Source organism: Notamacropus eugenii, chromosome X, assembly GCF_028372415.1.
Source record: "Notamacropus eugenii isolate mMacEug1 chromosome X, mMacEug1.pri_v2, whole genome shotgun sequence".
Lineage (NCBI taxonomy): Eukaryota > Metazoa > Chordata > Mammalia > Diprotodontia > Macropodidae > Notamacropus > Notamacropus eugenii.
Window position 1 is genome coordinate 60,894,489 of NC_092879.1, and position 18,929 is coordinate 60,913,417.

General features: G+C 44.1%; 1 long non-coding RNA gene across 1 annotated transcript; it reads right to left on the reverse strand.

Annotated features, from left to right (window-relative positions):
* Window positions 1-2,947: 2,947 nt before the first annotated feature.
* LOC140515297 (uncharacterized) lies at window positions 2,948-13,551 on the reverse strand. The gene is made up of 3 exons (XR_011970933.1): window positions 13,321-13,551; window positions 5,748-5,908; window positions 2,948-3,412 (listed from the first exon to the last, which is right to left on the reverse strand). It is a non-coding gene; the product is annotated as an uncharacterized lncRNA (long non-coding RNA).
* Between the last annotated feature and the right edge of the window lie 5,378 nt (window positions 13,552-18,929).

Consider the following 18,929-nt stretch of genomic DNA (forward strand, 5'->3'; position numbering starts at 1 on the left):
ATCACCAGCAAAACTTGATCAAAAATTTATTTGTGAATGTGGGTAGTTAGCTTGTTCTAGCCCAGCCAAATTTATAATTTATTCCATTACAGTTTATTTTTTCAAGTTCTTGGAAAGAGAGGCAGACCTAACAAGTACGTGATTAATCAAAGTCTGTAGGCACCATCCAGTAATGTTAATTTCAGGGATATTCCATGTCTCAAACCTTTTTGTTTCATAGAGAAAGGAATGGAATGTAATTTCCATCACCATGATAAGAAAGCAGAGTTCATTTTCACAACAACTCTTTTGATCTTTGAAATCCAAAAGCTCTGAGAGGAGCCATGTTTTTAACACCAATTGGGTCAACAGCTTTCTTCAAAGATCAAGGTATCTAAAGCCAGATTGTCTTAATGATCAATGTATTTTAGATAAAAAATAGCACAAGGGTTGCAATGAGCTGGAAACAAAGTAGGAGCCCACCAGTTGGGGAATTGGCTTCATAAACTGTGGTATGTGGCTGTAATGCCATGTTATTGCCATTACATATTGCCATAACTACGAGGAATTTAAGGAAAGTAGAGAAACTTTGTATGAACTGATACAAAGGGAAGTAGGTAAAGCCAGGAGAAAACGATATATGCGATGCTTATATGATGGGGATGGACTTGCCTATGGGAACTAGTCCTTGGAGTATGTATAGTTATTCACCTTAGTTCCACTCCAAGTGAGGACATTGGCGTTTGGGGTGAGCCAGTTTCCAGTTATGATAACTCAGGATTTGTGTCAAATGATAGCAAAGTGTTCTCTAATTGGCCACAGAGTCAGAAGAAATTATGATTCAGGATTTGCTGAGCTATAGCATAACGCATGTACAAAAAGGATGACCCACCTGTATACTAGTCTTCCATTGGGGCTATGAGGAGTTGTCTCCCACTCAGCCACCAGGGTCATGAACACATGGCCATCTCTGCTTCTTGGTATTTTTCTTTTTTGATTTTAGGCAAACAAGAATCATAAGATGGAAGTATCTAGGCCACCTTGTGAGTTAGGGGGATCCAGAGGGCCCATCGGAAGTCCTCTTGAACTGGGGTGAATGGCAGCAGTAATAGGGTACACCAGGGCTGTAAGAGTTCATGGCAATGAAAGAACCCACATCAGGAGCAGAGGAAAAGAGCACTGAAGGAAAACAAACAAGGATTGTTAGCCACCTGAGCAAAAGAAGCATTAGGAAATATGACTCCTCATAGTAGAAAGAAATGCCAGCTATGGACTCACGAAAGACTGACCCTCAGAACCCAGGAGAGAGTAATACCTAAGGGAAACTTTGCAACTCTACTAAGGGACAGAGGATTTCCAGGGCAGGAGCTGTGTTACCTCCGCCACATGTCTTTTCAATAACATATGCCTCACTGCTATTATATTCTATGTTGGAGCTCACCCTCCTCATGGATATCATATGTATTTGTGGAAAAGTGAACTCCAGGTTTTGAGGGGGAATGTTTTGTACTATCTGAGTAAATGCCTGTTCTAAAAGTTGAGTCAAATGACTAATTGTTTATAAGGAGCACAACAGTGGAATAGATGAGAGAGAGTGCTAGACACCCCTCAGGATTATCCCTCCAACTCCAAGGAGTGGTAATAGTCACCTCCCCTCTGGGAATCCTACACCTCAAATGGGAGAGTAACTTTGGGGAGTGTCCATGGAAAGGATTACATGTAAATAGAGTAAACAAAATACCTCCCCAATAAAATGAAATTGTTTAAGCCTGCTGTGGTACTGCATCTGGAACCAAGGACCTGGGATACCTAGGTTCTTATGCCAGTTTTTCCACTTCAACTTGTGGTACCTTGGGCAAGTTACTTAACCTCTCTGGGCCTCACTTTCCCTATCTATCTATAAAATGAGGGAAAGGGTTTGGACTTCCAGCTTTTAAATGTATAACCCTAATTGTAAGGACTATCCTTGAGGTGGGACACAGTACAGTGCTTGGCAGGTAATAAGCCCTTTCAAATGCTTGTTGTTAAAATAAATAAGGAAGAGTACCTTATATAATGTCATACAGGTGCAGTATTGATTTTGATTAACTATTTTCATTACAAAGGAAGGCGCACAGGGATGGGGACATATTTGAAATGACTGTGCTGGTTCAATATATGTGATGTGTAATAGCTGCGCTCTCCTGCCTACCTCCCCCCCACATACACACACACACATACATACCTTACTTCTATCCCCTCCTCTCAGCAACCATTTTTCTTTTTTTCTTAATTTATTTGTTTTCAGTTTTCTACAATCACTTCCATAAGTCTTAGATTTTCTCTCCCTCTTCCTTCCCTCCCTGAGATGGCATGTAATCTTATATGGGTTCTACACATACATTCTTATTAATCACATTTTCACATTAGTCATGAGCAACCATTTTTCAAAGAAGCATTCTCTGTGAAAAAGGGGCCTACCATCACTGCTGCCACCTTCAGCAGGTGCTACTGATGAGTAAGCCCAAGAGCCTTGGAAGAACAGTACCCCTAGACCAGCAGCCCTTGCAGCCCAGACACCTGAGCCATTCTTCAGGGGAGCAACCTTTGTGGAAATGTCACTTGCCATCTGCCTCTGCGCATGCTACCACTCCCCTCTCTTTGGGAACCAAAGCCAGAGTCTTTGGTATTGTCATATGGCTTTATGTCAGAAACAGATATGGTTTTGTCAATGGAAATGATGCTATAGAAGAAGCATTTCCATCTCCTTTGCTGCTGTACCCTAAGGACCCTGAGCTGAAACCTCTCATATCTTGTCTTCTCCATTAGATGAGATAAGGGACTATCTTGCTTGTCTGTACTCACAGCATTCATCATAGCACTTGGCACACAGAAAGAGACTAATATTTTTTTTCTTTCATTTGCTCACTCATTCAAAAAAACCTTAAAAAGTAAAATATTTTTTAAAAAGACAACATAGGCAGTTATTGTAATGTGCACTTTTATCATGCTATGCTGACTTACAGTGAAAGTTTAAAGTCTACTGGGGATCTTTGTCCAAAGAACAATAGATGGTAATCTTTGAGTCTCTGATGTCTGCTGTTGCTTTCACTGCTTGGTCAGGGAACCTAAGGTGTTATCAAGGGGTAAAGTGCAACAAGATTTTTGCCTGGGGCCATCAGTGATATTGATAAGATGGGACATATGTTTGTGGGATGTTTCTTTAAACTGTAAGGTAGAATTTTGGAACGTTAGGACAGAATGTTGGTTGCCTGAAGTAGGTGTAATAGGAGTGGGTGAGGATGGATTTATTATTATGCACTCAGAATGAAGCAGGCTAATGATGATAATATCCTCCCTGGTATCGTGTCCCTTGAACCAGCGAACGAACCGTTTTCTTGTGGGAGTCGGGCAACTCCGGGCAAACAATAACCGAAACACATTCTTCTTGGCTCTGTAAAGACAGAAGTAATTTGGGATCTGACTTTGAGGGATAAAAGAGGCAGGGTAATGACTAACACAAATAATATTGCTACCACTTTCATAAGACCAAAAATTGGGATTGTTGACAAATCAAAGGGAGTAGTAGTAGCTTAGAAGGCAGTAGGAGCAGGAGGAATGTAGCTTGAAATCAGAGTTCAAATTCCCTTTGACCCAGATTAGCTGAGTGTCCCTGAGCAAGATATCTCACCACTCAGACCTTCACTTTCTTCATTTATAAAATGAAGCATATATACTGTCAACCTTACTGAGTTCATTCTAAGAAAGATAAACAAAATTAGGCTGCATGTGCCTGTTTATTTCTCTCAAAGTAAGCGTCGTGTATGGGTCTATACACAGGAGTCTTAGAAAATGAACTCAAAGAAAGGACAGTTGAAGAGGACTTTATATCCTTGGAGCAATCCCCCCCCGTCCCTCCTCACTCAGAAAGTCTGTCAGCCAAAATTATAGTCTCCATATGTGTCAGCCATAAACATGGGCATAAAACATGAATGTCATAACAGGACATAACATAGACAGTGTTCATAAAATAACAAGATAAAAGAAATGCCATTATTCAAGATAGTGTCCGGTTCAAGGTACCTGGTCCTTATTGTTCATAAAGAGAAGAATGCTCCTGGTCAGCTTTATCTGGCCTTGTAGTTGCTGACACAGAAAGGGGCATTTTGGGTTCACTCAGAGTGGATGCAAAGCATTATAGTAGCTAAGCTCTTTCTCCTGATTGGCCAATCCAGGTTTTAGGCCTTTCTCAGGAGAGGGGGCAGCTCAAGCTGGTTAGAAAGGGGGTGGGGCAAGCTGGTTTACAGTACATGCTGTACCTACCTACTTCCTAAAGTCGTTGGGGCTTAAAGGAAATCATGAATGTAAAACACTTTGCAAACCTCAAGGCAGAACAACTAGGTGGCAAAGTGGATAGAGTGCCTGGCTTGGAGTCAGGAGGACCTGAGTTCAAATCAGGCCTCAGACCCTTACTAGCTATGTGACCCTGGACAAGTCACTTAACCCCGTTTGCCTCAACTTCCTCATCTATGAAATGAAAAAGAAATGGGAAACCACTGTAGTGTCTTTGCCAAGAGAACCCCAAATGGGATCACAAAGCATTAGACACAACTAATCGACAAAACAACAAAACCTTTAAGGCACTAGAGAAATATTGGCTATTGGTCTTAGCTTTAGACTATTCTTCTCTATTAATAAAATTAAGTGCAGTGAGATGCCATCAAATTCTCCCAAATGACACATACATATTTTAGATCCTTTTATGGTGTGACTTTTCATTTCCTTGAACTTTTTCCTGTTAAAACCACTTCATCAGCTTTGTTCCCTAAGGATGCTTTACTGCAACTCGTCCTGATGAGCTGACCAAAAAAAGCTACATATTGGATAAAGGTGTATGTTTATCTAAATGCAGAGATATCTTTGAAGTCACCTCACTCAGGTGATGCAGGAGACACAGCACTTGGCAAAGTACTCTTTTTCTCAACAGCCACCTTGTTAACAAGTATTTATTAAGCATTTACTGTGTGCTAAACATGGGGCTAATCACTCGAAATACAAAGAAAGGCCGAAACAGCTTACACAAATTGTTCCGTCTTCACTTTACACATGAGGAAACTAAGGTTTCTCTTGGGGCTTCCAGCTAATTGGAATCACTTTTTGTCCCCGATTTTCTTCCTCTCATCTCCCATCTACATGCCTTTGCTCTGACTCCATGCCACCTTTTGTTCAATCTCCTCTCTTGCTTAAAGTCCTGCTTTGATGCCTCTTGATAAGTTGCTAAACATTTGGATGCTCCACTTTGTGCTGAGGATATCATTTAGTGGGCAGAGAGAATGTATGGGAAGTGTTCTGTAAACCTAAAGCAATACTTATATGTGACCTACTCTTCTTCCTCATTATCAAAATCTAGACTGAGTACCTACAATCAGGTCCATGGTATGTTCCTAATCAGGACAAATAACCAATTCAAGGACAGAAAACCCAAATGGCCTTCCTGACTGACTTCTAAATTCAGAGAGATACAGATGCACCTGCATTTACGTGCTCCCCCTCCCCTTCCTCCTATACCTGACCTTGGTTATAGGGCTGTCAATAGTGGACGATCCCACTGGGTGCTGTAGGGTCAATTGGCTTTCAAGGATCCACAGAAAACTAAGAATTATTGTACTTCTGGAAGTTGGGATTCCCATTCCAAGAGGTTTCTCATCCCCTCTGAGTACTGAGCTACCCATTATGAAAGCAAATAGTCTGGCAAAGTGGGCAGCCTATATGTAAAACAAAGTTTACACCTTTTTTTTGATGAGTCTGGATCTCCTGATTTTCCACTGGAGGAAGCAGAAACAAGATATCAGTAGCATGGTGGCCAAAAGAAGAATATAGATAATACCAATTAGGACATTTATCTCGAGATGATCTAATTTGGTACTGTATTGGTCAGGAAAATCAGCTTCTGTCAAAGGAATGCAATAACAGAGAATGTATTGAGTTACAAACATTTTTTTTCTTAGAGTTTGCATAGTAGAGTGATTCCATGGCTGGAGCTGGACTCAGAGAAAACTGTGTTTGAATACATCGGATACTTCCTAGCTGTGTGACCCTGAGCAAATCAAATCACTTCTCTAAGACTTGATTTCCTCGTCTGTAAAATGGAAATTATAAGACCTACCTGACAAGCTTGCAGCTAAGTGGTAGCAGCAATGAATGAGTGCTGGGCCTGGAGTCAAGAAGATCTGAGTACATATTCCACTTCAGATATTTACTTAGCTGTGTGACCCTGGGCAAGTCATTTAACCTATTTGCCTCAGTTTCCTCATCTCTAAAATGGGGATAATAAAATTATACCTACCTCTCAAAGTTGTGGTGAGGATAAAAGAAATATTTGTAAAGGGCTTTTACAAATCTTAAAATGATATGTAAATGTGCTAACTATTAATATTATATTTTTAAAAGTGAAAGTTAACCTACAAAGTTGATCCCACAATTTGGCCTTATGTTCCTGGTGCTCTTGTTCTAGAAACTGTAACATAGTGAACAGAGCAGTCCCTTTATTTTACAACTGAGTTAACTGATGCCCAGAGCTGGGAAGGGCGGGGTCCAAGGTCCAAGTTCAGATGGTTCTGAATGCTGGTGTTTTTTTTCAATACCACTTAAACCTGGTAATGGCTTTTGGACCATTTCATTAATATGGGGCACTATTTAATGGTCATCTCAAGGGTTAGAAAACTTATTGGCCCAGTTTGTACCCCAAAACTGCTTCCCAGATCTTTGCAATGCTTTAATGGTTCCCTCTAAGAACTATCACTCTGTTCAAAGGGCTGTAAAACTGTAAATACCCTTTGACCATGCAATTCTGCTACCCCCAAGATCAAAGGAAAGGGAAAAGGACTTATTTGTACAAAAATATTTCTAGCAGCTCCCTTTGTGGTGGCCAAGAATTGGAAATCGAGGGGATGCCCATCAACTGGGAAATGGCTGAACAAGTTGTAGTATATGAATGTAATAAAATACTATTGTGCTATCAGAAATGATGAAGATGATGGCATCAAAAAAACTAGGAAAGACTTATAGGAGCTGCTCTAGAGTGAAGAAAGCAGATGCAGAAGGAGAATCTACACAGTAAGAGTAGTATTTTTATAATAATCAAATGTTAAAGACTTGGCTACTCCAATCAATACTGTGATCCAGGATAGTTTTGAAGGACTCATGAGGAAACATGTTATCTCCCTCCAGAAACAGAGCCAAACTACTCACAGTACAAATTTAGGCATATTTTTTCACAATATTTTTCTTGGTTTTTTTTTTTAATATGGTTAATACCCAATTACGAACTGTATGATTTCATATGTAAAATGGGGATAGTATTTCTTACCTTCTCAATGGGTGGAAGAGGGGCAGAGGGGGGAAAAGAATTTGAAACTGGAAGTTAAGAAAGTTAAAATGTTTAAAAAAAATAAGAACTCAACCCCCCCAGCACTCTGGGTTCATTATCCTTCTCCCCCAAATTCTCCCTCTCCCCCAAATTCTCCCTCTGCTCCAACTTCTCACTCTTCCCAACATCTCCCTCTTCCTCCAATTTCTCCCTCTTCCCAACTTCTCCCACACCCAAACCTCTTCCTCCCCCCAAATTTTCCTTCCTCCAAACTTTTCTCCCCTCAAATTCTCCCTCACCCACTTCTCTCCTCAAATTTCTCCCTCCCTCCAACTTCTCCCTCCCCCTAATGTCTGCCTTTTCCCAACTTCTTCCTCCTCCCTAAGCTTCTCTCTTCCCGCAAATTCACCCTCTCCCCAACTTCTACCTCTGAACCTAACTTCTCCCGCTCCCAAACTTCTCCCTCTCACTAGTTGTTCTACAGATTTTTAAGAGGTATTTGTGAAGGAGAGAGGCAGAAATAGGAGGAAATACATGACTTGAGCAGCCATAGTCACACAGCTCTGAAGAGTCTGAAGCTCCGTAGAAGTCTGGCAGTAGTTTTCTTTGCCAACAGTTACTATAGTAACTCCCACCATTCATCCCTGTACTCAAAATTCTCCCCCCCCCCACTGCTCCCTACCCCAAATTCTCCATCCCCAAACTTCTCCCCCTGCCTAAATAATACCTCTCTGCCAACTTTTCCCTCCCCACAAAACTTATGCCTCTCCCAAACTTCTCCCTGCCCTGAAATTTTCCCTGTCCCATGACCTTGTCCCTCCACACCATATTATCCCTGTCCCAATCTTGTTCCTCACCCTTGTTATTCTACAGGTATCTGGAACATCAGTTCTCAATATATAACTATTTTTGAGAAGATATTTGGGAAGGAAAGAAGCAGCAATAGCAGGAAATACATGGCTTGAGCAGCCATGGTCCCACTGAGCTCTGAACAGTCTCAAGTTCAGTAGAATTCTACCAGCTGTTTCCTTTGCCAATGGTTACTATAGTAACTCTCTTCATTCTTCCCTATACACAAATTCTCCCCCCCACTGCCCTCTCTCCCAAATTCTCCATCCCCAAACTTCTCACTCTGCCCAAAAAATTCCTCTCCCCCAACTTCTCACTCCCCACAAAACTTCCGCCTCTCCCAAACTTCTCACTTCACAGAAATTTTCCCTGTCTTCTGACCTCCCTCCACCTCAGACTTTGTTTTTCCCTCTTCTCCCTCTCCCTTGGTATTCTACTGGTATCTGGACCTTCAGATCCATGTATCTACCTATATTTGAGAAGGTACTTGGGAGAGAGAGAAGCAGAAATAGCAGGAAATACATGGCTTCAGCAGCCATGTTCCCACTTAGCTCAGAACATTCTGAAGCTCATTAGAATTCGGCCAGTTGTTTACTTTGCCAACAGTTACTATAGTAACTCCTTCCATTATTCTCTATATTCAATATTCACCCGCCCCTGATTCCTACCACCACCACCATCTCTCTGTCCTCAATAATCCCACCCCAAAACTTCTCCCTCCCCATTTTTCTATTCCACCCCAAATATTCACTCTCCCCAAAGTTTTCCCTCCCCACCAAACTTTTCTCTCTCACAAAATTTTTCCTCCCCAAAATTCTCCACCTCCCCAAGCCTCTCCCTCTTCCCCAAACTCCTCCCACCGTCCCAATGTCTCCCTCTACTCCAACTTCATCCCCACCAAACATCTTCTTCTCTCAATTTGTTTCCTCCCCCAAATTCTCCCTCTCCCAAATTTTACCCTCTTCCTAGTTATTCTACAAGTATCTGAAAATTAAGTTCTACATATATCTACCTATTTTTGAGAAAGCATTTGGGAAGCTGAGAAGCAGCAATAGGAGGAAATACATGGCATGACAAGCCATGGTCCCACTGAGCTCTGAACAGTCTGAAGCTCAGTAGAATTCTGCCAGTTGTTTGCTTTGCCAACAGTTCCTATAGAAACTCCCTCCATTCTTTCCTCTACACAATATTCTACCCTGCTTGATTTCGCCCACCCCAACATTCTCTTCCCCCAAACCCTCTCACAACGAAACTTCTCTCTCTCAATTTTTCACTCCCACCCCAAATGTTCACACTCCTCAAACTTCTATTGATCCCTCTCCCAAATTCATCCTTCCCCAAATTTATGCATCTACCGAAGCTTCTTCCTCCCCCTAATTTCTCCCTCTCCTCCAACTTCTCCATCCCCACCAAGCAACTCCCTCTCCCAATGTGCTCCCTCCACTAAATTCTCCTCCCAAATTTTTCCTATAATATAATTTAGGAATTCCCTCCATTCTTCCCTGCACTCAAACGTCTCCACCCGCACTGCTCCTTTCCCCCAATTTCTTTCTCTACGAAATTCTCCCTCTCCTGCAATTTTTCTACTTCTCTGACCTACTCCCTCTCCACCAAACTTTTCCCTCTCCCAATCTTCTCCCTCTCCTCTGTTACTCTACAGGTATATGGTGCTTCAGATCCGTGTATCTACCTATTTTTGAGAAGTTACTTGGGAGGGAAAGAAGCAGAAATAGCAGGTAATACATGGCTTGAGCAGTCATGGTCCCACTGAACTTTGAACAGTCTGAAGCTCACTAGAATTCTGCCAGTTCTGTGTTTTGCCAACAGTTACTATAATAACTCCCTCCATTCTTGCCGACATTCAAAGTGCTCCAGCCCCCAACTGCTCCCTCCTTCAACTTCTCTCTTCCCACAAATCCTCCCTCCCCAAAATTTCTCCTTTACCCAGCCTTCTCCCTTACAAATCATATTTCCATCTCCCCGAATTTTTGCCTTCCCACCTAACTTCTGCTTTACCAAACTTCTTCCACCCCAAAATGCTCCCCCTTCCCAAACTTCTATTTCTCCCCCACCTTCTCTATCCTCACCAAACATTTCAGTCTCCCAATCTTCTTCTTCACCCAAATTCTCCCTCTACCAAATTGTTCCCTCTCCTTTGCTTTTCTACGGGTATTTGGAACTTCAGTTCCATATATCTACCTATTTTTGAGAAGGTGCTTGGGAAGGAGAGAAGCACAAATAGCAGGAAATACAAGACTTCAGCAGCCATGATCCCACTGACCTCTGAACAGTCTGAAGCTCAGTAAAATTCTGCCAGTTGTTTGATTTGCCAACAGTTACTGTAGCAACTGTCTTCATTCGTCCCTCTACTCAATCTTCTCCCTCCCTCAAAATCTCCCACCCCACAACGTCTCTCTCCACTCCAAAATCTCCCTGGACCAAACTTCTCCACCTCTCCCAAAATTCTCTGTCCTGCACAAATTATCTCTACCCACTGTCCTCACCAAACCTTTCCCTCTCCAAATATTCTCTCTCTCTTTTGTTATTCCACACGTATCTGGAAATTCACTTCCAGATATCTACCTATTTTTGAGAAGGTATTTGTGAAGGAGAAAAGCAGAAATAACAGTAAATACATGGCTTCAGCAGCCATGTTCCCAGTGAGCTATGAACACTCTGAAGCTCAGTAGAATTCTGACAGTTGTTTACCTTGCCAATAGGTATTATACTAACTCCCTCCATTCATTTCTGTACTCAATATTCTCCCAGAACCATTTTCTCTCTGTCCCCAAATACTCCCACCTCAAAATTTCTCCCTCTCAATTTTTCCATCCCACTCCAAATTGTCACTCTTCCTAAACTTCTCCCTCCCCAACAAATTTTTCCTTCCCAAAAAATTTTTCCTCCCCCTAAATTCTCCATCTTCCCAAGCCTCTCCCTCTGCCCCAAAATTCTTCCTCCCTCCGCCCCAAAATTCTTCCTCCCTCCACCCCAAAATTCTCCCTCCCTCCCAATGTCTACCTCTACTCCACCTTCTTCATCCCTACCAAACATCTTCCTCTCCCAATTTACTCCCTTCCCCAAATTCTCCCTGTTTCAAATTTTAGCTTCTCGCGAATTATTCTACAAGCCTTGGAAAATTCAGTTTTATAAATTTACCCATTTTTGAGAAGGTATTTGGGAAGGTGAGAAGCAGAAATTGTCCCAAATCCATGGCTGCAGCAGCCAGAGTCCTACTGACCTCTGAACAGTCTGAAGCTCAGTAGCATTCTGCCAGTTGCCAAGAGTTCCTATACTAACTGCCTCCATTGTTCTCTCTACACAATACTCTACCGCACCTGATTTCTCCCACCCCATTCTCTTCCCCAAACCCTGCCAAAATGAAACTCCTCTCTCTCATTTTTTCATTCCCACCCCAAATCTTCACTCTCCCCAAATTTCTCCCTCTCACCAAACTGTTCCCTCTCCCAACTTCATCCTTCCCCAAAATTATCCATCCCCCAATCTTCTTGCTCTCCTCTAATTTCTTCTGCTCCTCCAACTTCTTACTCCCCACCAAACTTTGCCCTCTCAAAAGTTTTTCCTCCCCCCAAATTCTTCACCTCCCCAAGCCTCTCCCTCTCCCCCAAATTTCTCCCGCCCTCCCAATGTCTCCCTCTGAACAGTCTGAAGCTGAGTAGAAATCTGGCACATTTTGGCTTTGCCAACTGTTGCTATAGTAACTCCTTGCATTCTTCCCTCTACTCAAACTCCTCCTTCCCCCAACTTCTCCCTAACTGCCAAAATCAACCTGCCCCAAACTTCTCCTTCTCCTCCCAAATCCTCCCTCCAACCAAATTCACCCTCTCCCCCAACTTATCCCTTAACACCCAACTTCTCCCTCTTCCTCAATATTCTCTCTACCCCCATATTCTCCATATCCCCCATTTTCACCCCCTCCATCAAATGTCTCCCTCTCCCAATCTTCTCCCTGTCCTTTGTTATTCTACAGATTTCTGGAACTTCCAATCTGTGTATCTACCTATTTTGGAGAAGATATTTGTGAAGGGGAGAGGGAGAAATAGCAGGAAATACATGGCTTCAACAGACATGTTCCCACTGAGCTTGGAACAGTCTGAAGCTCAATAGGAGCCTGGATGTTTTTGGCTTTGCCAACAGGCACTATAGTAATTCCATCCTTTCTTCCCTCTAATCAAACTTCTTCCTCCCCCAGCTTCTCTCTCCCCCCATATTCTCCTTCCCCTAAACTCCCTCTCCCCAAAGTTCTCCCTCTCTACATTTTCTACTTTTCCCCAAACTTCTCCCTCCTCAGCAAACTTCTCCCTCCTCCAACTTCTTCCTACCTCTCAACTACTTGCTCTCTTCAAATTCCCCTGACCCCAAACTTCTCCCTCTCCCGAAAGTTCTCCCATCTATTACTCCCTCCCCCCCATATTGCCTGTCCACCAAATGCTCCCTCCCTACACTTCTCCCTTTGGCCAAATAGTCCCTCTCCCACCACTTTTCCCTCCCTCCAGAACTTCTGCCTCTCCCAAATATCTCCTTCCCCCTAATGCTCCCTCTCCCCCAACTTCTCCCTCCACACCAAACATTTCTCTCTCCCAATCTTCTCCCTCTCCTTTCTTATTCTACAGACATCTGGAGCTTCAGATCCGTGTATCTACATAGTCTTGAGAAGGTATTTGTGAAGGAAAGAGGGTGAAATAGCAGGAAATACATGGCTTGAGCAGCCATGTTCCCACTGAGCTCTGAACAGTCTGAAGCTCAGCAGAAGTGCAGCAGGTTTTGACTTTGCCAACGGTTACTACAGTAACTCTGTCCATTCTTCCCTTTACTCAAACTCTTCCTTCCCCCAGCTTCTCTCTCACTGACAAAATCTCCCTACACCAAACTTCTCCTTCTTCCCCAAAATCCTCCCTCCCCCCAAATTCTCTCTCTCACAACATCTCCTTCAAGACCAAATTTCTCCCTCTACCCCAAAATTCTCCCTCCCTCCCAGTGTCTCCCTCTACTCCAAATTCTTCATACCCACCACACATCCTCCTCTCCCATTTTGCTCCCCCTCCCAAATTCTCTCTGTCCCAAATTTTAGCCTCTCCCTAGTTATTCCACAAGTCTCTGAAAATTCAGTTTCATATATTTACCTATTTTTGAGAAGGTATTTGCGAAACTGAGCAGCAGAAGTAGTCGGAAACATGTAGCTTGAGCAGCCATGGTCCCACTGAGCTCTGAACAGTCTGAAGCTCAGTAGCATTCTGCCAGTTGTTTGCTATGCCAGCAGTTCCTATAGTAACTCCCTCCATTCTTCTGTCTACTCAGTATTCTACCCCGCCTGGTTTCTCTCACCCCCAACATTCTCTTCCCCCAAACCCTCCCACGACAGAACTTCACTCTCCCAATTTTTCACTCCCACCCCAAATGTTCACTCTCCTCAAATTTCTCCCTCTCACCAAACTGTTCCCTATCCCAACTTCATCCTTCCCCAAAATTATGCATCTCCCCAAGCACCTCCATTCCCCTCAGTTTCTTCTGCTCCTCCAACTTCTTCATCCCCACCAAGAAACTCCCTATCCCAATCGGCTCCCTTCACCAAATTCTCCTTCTCCCAAAATTTTCTTATACTACACTTGACTCCATTCTTCCCTGCGCTCAAACGTCTCCCTCCAGCCCCACTGCTCTCTCTCCCCCCATGAAATATTTCTCCACGAAATTCTCCCTCTCCCACAATTTTTCTAGTTCTCTCACCTACTCCCTCCCCACCAAACTCTTCCCTCTCCCAATCTTCTCCCTTTCCTCTGTTATTCTACAGGTATATGTTACTTCAGATCCATTTATCCACCTATTTTTGAGAAGTTTCTTGGGAGGGAGGGAGGGAGGGAAGCAGAAATAGAAGGTAATACATGGCTTGAGCATCCCTGGTCCCACTGAGCTCTGAACAGTCTGAAGCTCAGTAGAATTCTGTCAGTTGTGTGTTTTTGCCAACAGTTACTATCATCAATCCCTCCGTTCTGCCCTGTACTCAACTTCTTCAGCCCCTCACTTCTCCTTCCCTCAACTTTCTCTCCCCCCAAATCCTCCCTCCCCAAAATTTCTCCCTTGACCCCACCTTCTCCCTCACCATCCATATTTTTAGTCCCCCCAAATTTTCCCTTCCCGCATAACTTCTCCTTCTCCTAAATGTCTTCCACCCCAAAATTCTCCCCTGTCCTCAAGCTTCTGTCTGTCCCCCAACTTCTCCATCCCCACCAAACATCTCCCTCTTCCCATGTTCTTCTTCGTCCAGATTCTCCCTCTACCAATTTTTTGCCTCTCCCTTGCTTTTCTGCTTGTATCTGGAACTTCAGTTCCATGAATCTACCTATGTTTGAGAAGGTACTTGGGAATGAGAGAATCAGAAATACCATGAAATACATGGCTTCAGCAGCCATGTTCCCACTGAGCGCTGAACAGGCTGAAGCTGAGTAGAAATCTGGCACATTTTGGCTTTGCCAACTGTTGCTATAGTAACTCCCTCCATTCTTCCCTCTACTCAAACTCCTCCTTCCCCCAACTTCTCCCTAACTGCCAAAATCAACCTGCCCCAAACTTCTCCTTCTCCCCCCAAATCCTCCCTTCCACCCAAATTCACCCTCTCCCCCAACTTATCCCTTAACACCCAACTTCTCCCCCCTTCCTCAATATTCTCTCTACCCCATATTCTCCGTATCCCCCATTTTCACCCCCTCCATCAAATGTCTCCCTCTCCCAATCTTCTCCCTGTCCTTTGTTATTCTACAGATTTCTGGAACTTCCAATCTGTGTATCTACCTATTTTGGAGAAGATATTTGTGAAGGGGAGAGGGAGAAATAGCAGGAAATACATGGCTTCAACACACATGTTCCCACTGAGCTTGGAACAGTCTGAAGCTCAATAGGAGCCTGGATGTTTTTGGCTTTGCCAACAGGCACTATAGTAATTCCGTCCTTTCTTCCCTCTAATCAAACTTCTTCCTCCCCCAGCTTCTCTCTCCCCCCATATTCTCCTTCCCCTAAACTCCCTCTCCCCAAAGTTCTCCCTCTCTACATTTTCTACTTTTCCCCAAACTTCTCCCTCCTCAGCAAACTTCTCCCTCCTCCAACTTCTTCCTACCTCTCAACTACTTGCTCTCTTCAAATTCCCCTGACCCCAAACTTCTCCCTCTCCCCAAAGTTCTCCCCTCTATTACTCACTCCCCCCCCATATTGCCTGTCCACCAAATTCTCCCTCCCTACACTTCTCCCTTTGGCCAAATAGTCCCTCTCCCACCACTTTTCCCTCCCTCCAGAACTTCTGCCTCTCCCAAATATCTCCTTCCCCCTAATGCTCCCTCTCCCCCAACTTCTCCCTCCACACCAAACATTTCTCTCTCCCAATCTTCTCCCTCTCCTTTCTTATTCTACAGACATCTGGAGCTTCAGATCCGTGTATCTACATAGTCTTGAGAAGGTATTTGTGAAGGAAAGAGGGTGAAATAGCAGGAAATACATGGCTTGAGCAGCCATGTTCCCACTGAGCTCTGAACAGTCTGAAGCTCAGCAGAAGTGCAGCAGTTTTTGACTTTGCCAACGGTTACTACAGTAACTCTGTCCATTCTTCCCTTTACTCAAACTCTTCCTTCCCCCAGCTTCTCTCTCACTGACAAAATCTCCCTACACCAAACTTCTCCTTCTTCCCCAAAATCCTCCCTGCCCCTAAATTCTCTCTCTCACAACATCTCCTTCAAGACCAAATTTCTCCCTCTACCCCAAAATTCTCCCTCCCTCCCAGTGTCTCCCTCTACTCCAACTTCTTCATACCCACCACACATCCTCCTCTCCCATTTTGCTCCCCCTCCCAAATTCTCCCTGTCCCAAATTTTAGCCTCTCCCTAGTTATTCCACAAGTCTCTGAAAATTCAGTTTCATATATTTACCTATTTTTGAGAAGGTATTTGCGAAACTGAGCAGCAGAAGTAGTCGGAAACATGTAGCTTGAGCAGCCATGGTCCCACTGAGCTCTGAACAGTCTGAAGCTCAGTAGCATTCTGCCAGTTGTTTGCTATGCCAGCAGTTCCTATAGTAACTCCCTCCATTCTTCTGTCTACTCAGTATTCTACCCCGCCTGGTTTCTCTCACCCCCAACATTCTCTTCCCCCAAACCCTCCCACGACAGAACTTCACTCTCCCAATTTTTCACTCCCACCCCAAATGTTCACTCTCCTCAAATTTCTCCCTCTCACCAAACTGTTCCCTATCCCAACTTCATCCTTCCCAAAATTATGCATCTCCCCAAGCACCTCCATTCCCCTCAGTTTCTTCTGCTCCTCCAACTTCTTCATCCCCACCAAGAAACTCCCTATCCCAATCGGCTCCCTTCACCAAATTCTCCTTCTCCCAAAATTTTCTTATACTACACTTGACTCCATTCTTCCCTGCGCTCAAACGTCTCCCTCCAGCCCCACTGCTCTCTCTCCCCCCATGAAATATTTCTCCACGAAATTCTCCCTCTCCCACAATTTTTCTAGTTCTCTCACCTACTCCCTCCCCACCAAACTCTTCCCTCTCCCAATCTTCTCCCTTTCCTCTGTTATTCTACAGGTATATGTTACTTCAGATCCATTTATCCACCTATTTTTGAGAAGTTTCTTGGGAGGGAGGGAGGGAGGGAAGCAGAAATAGAAGGTAATACATGGCTTGAGCATCCCTGGTCCCACTGAGCTCTGAACAGTCTGAAGCTCAGTAGAATTCTGTCAGTTGTGTGTTTTGCCAACAGTTACTATCATCAATCCCTCCGTTCTGCCCTGTACTCAAACTTCTTCAGCCCCTCACTGCTCCTTCCCTCAACTTTCTCTCCCCCCAAATCCTCCCTCCCCAAAATTTCTCCCTTGACCCCACCTTCTCCCTCACCATCCATATTTTTAGTCCCCCAAATTTTCCCTTCCCGCATAACTTCTCCTTCTCCTAAATGTCTTCCACCCCAAAATTCTCCCTGTCCTCAAGCTTCTGTCTGTCCCCCAACTTCTCCATCCCCACCAAACATCTCCCTCTCCCCATGTTCTTCTTCGTCCAGATTCTCCCTCTACCAAATTTTTTGCCTCTCCCTTGCTTTTCTGCTTGTATCTGGAACTTCAGTTCCATGAATCTACCTATGTTTGAGAAGGTACTTGGGAATGAGAGAATCAGAAATACCATGAAATACATGGCTTCAGCAGCCATGTTCCCACTGAGCGCTGAACAGGCTGAAGCTGAGTAGAAATCTGGCACATTTTGGCTTTGCCAACTGTTGCTATAGTAACTCCCTCCATTCTTCCCTCTACTCAAACTCCTCCTTCCCCCAACTTCTCCCTAACTGCCAAAATCAACCTGCCCCAAACTTCTCCTTCTCCCCCCAAATCCTCCCTCCACCCAAATTCACCCTCTCCCCCAACTTATCCCTTAACACCCAACTTCTCCCCCTTCCTCAATATTCTCTCTACCCCCATATTCTCCGTATCCCCCATTTTCACCCCCTCCATCAAATGTCTCCCTCTCCCAATCTTCTCCCTGTCCTTTGTTATTCTACAGATTTCTGGAACTTCCAATCTGTGTATCTACCTATTTTGGAGAAGATATTTGTGAAGGGGAGAGGGAGAAATAGCAGGAAATACATGGCTTCAACACACATGTTCCCACTGAGCTTGGAACAGTCTGAAGCTCAATAGGAGCCTGGATGTTTTTGGCTTTGCCAACAGGCACTATAGTAATTCCGTCCTTTCTTCCCTCTAATCAAACTTCTTCCTCCCCCAGCTTCTCTCTCCCCCCATATTCTCCTTCCCCTAAACTCCCTCTCCCCAAAGTTCTCCCTCTCTACATTTTCTACTTTTCCCCAAACTTCTCCCTCCTCAGCAAACTTCTCCCTCCTCCAACTTCTTCCTACCTCTCAACTACTTGCTCTCTTCAAATTCCCCTGACCCCAAACTTCTCCCTCTCCCCAAAGTTCTCCCCTCTATTACTCACTCCCCCCCCATATTGCCTGTCCACCAAATTCTCCCTCCCTACACTTCTCCCTTTGGCCAAATAGTCCCTCTCCCACCACTTTTCCCTCCCTCCAGAACTTCTGCCTCTCCCAAATATCTCCTTCCCCCTAATGCTCCCTCTCCCCCAACTTCTCCCTCCACACCAAACATTTCTCTCTCCCAATCTTCTCCCTCTCCTTTCTTATTCTACAGACATCTGGAGCTTCAGATCCGTGTATCTACATAGTCTTGAGAAGGTATTTGTGAAGGAAAGAGGGTGAAATAGCAGGAAATACATGGCTTGAGCAGCCATGTTCCCACTGAGCTCTGAACAGTCTGAAGCTCAGCAGAAGTGCAGCAGTTTTTGACTTTGCCAACGGTTACTACAGTAACTCTGTCCATTCTTCCCTTTACTCAAACTCTTCCTTCCCCCAGCTTCTCTCTCACTGACAAAATCTCCCTACACCAAACTTCTCCTTCTTCCCCAAAATCCTCCCTGCCCCTAAATTCTCTCTCTCACAACATCTCCTTCAAGACCAAATTTCTCCCTCTACCCCAAAATTCTCCCTCCCTCCCAGTGTCTCCCTCTACTCCAACTTCTTCATACCCACCACACATCCTCCTCTCCCATTTTGCTCCCCCTCCCAAATTCTCCCTGTCCCAAATTTTAGCCTCTCCCTAGTTATTCCACAAGTCTCTGAAAATTCAGTTTCATATATTTACCTACCTATTTTGAGAAGGTATTTGCGAAACTGAGCAGC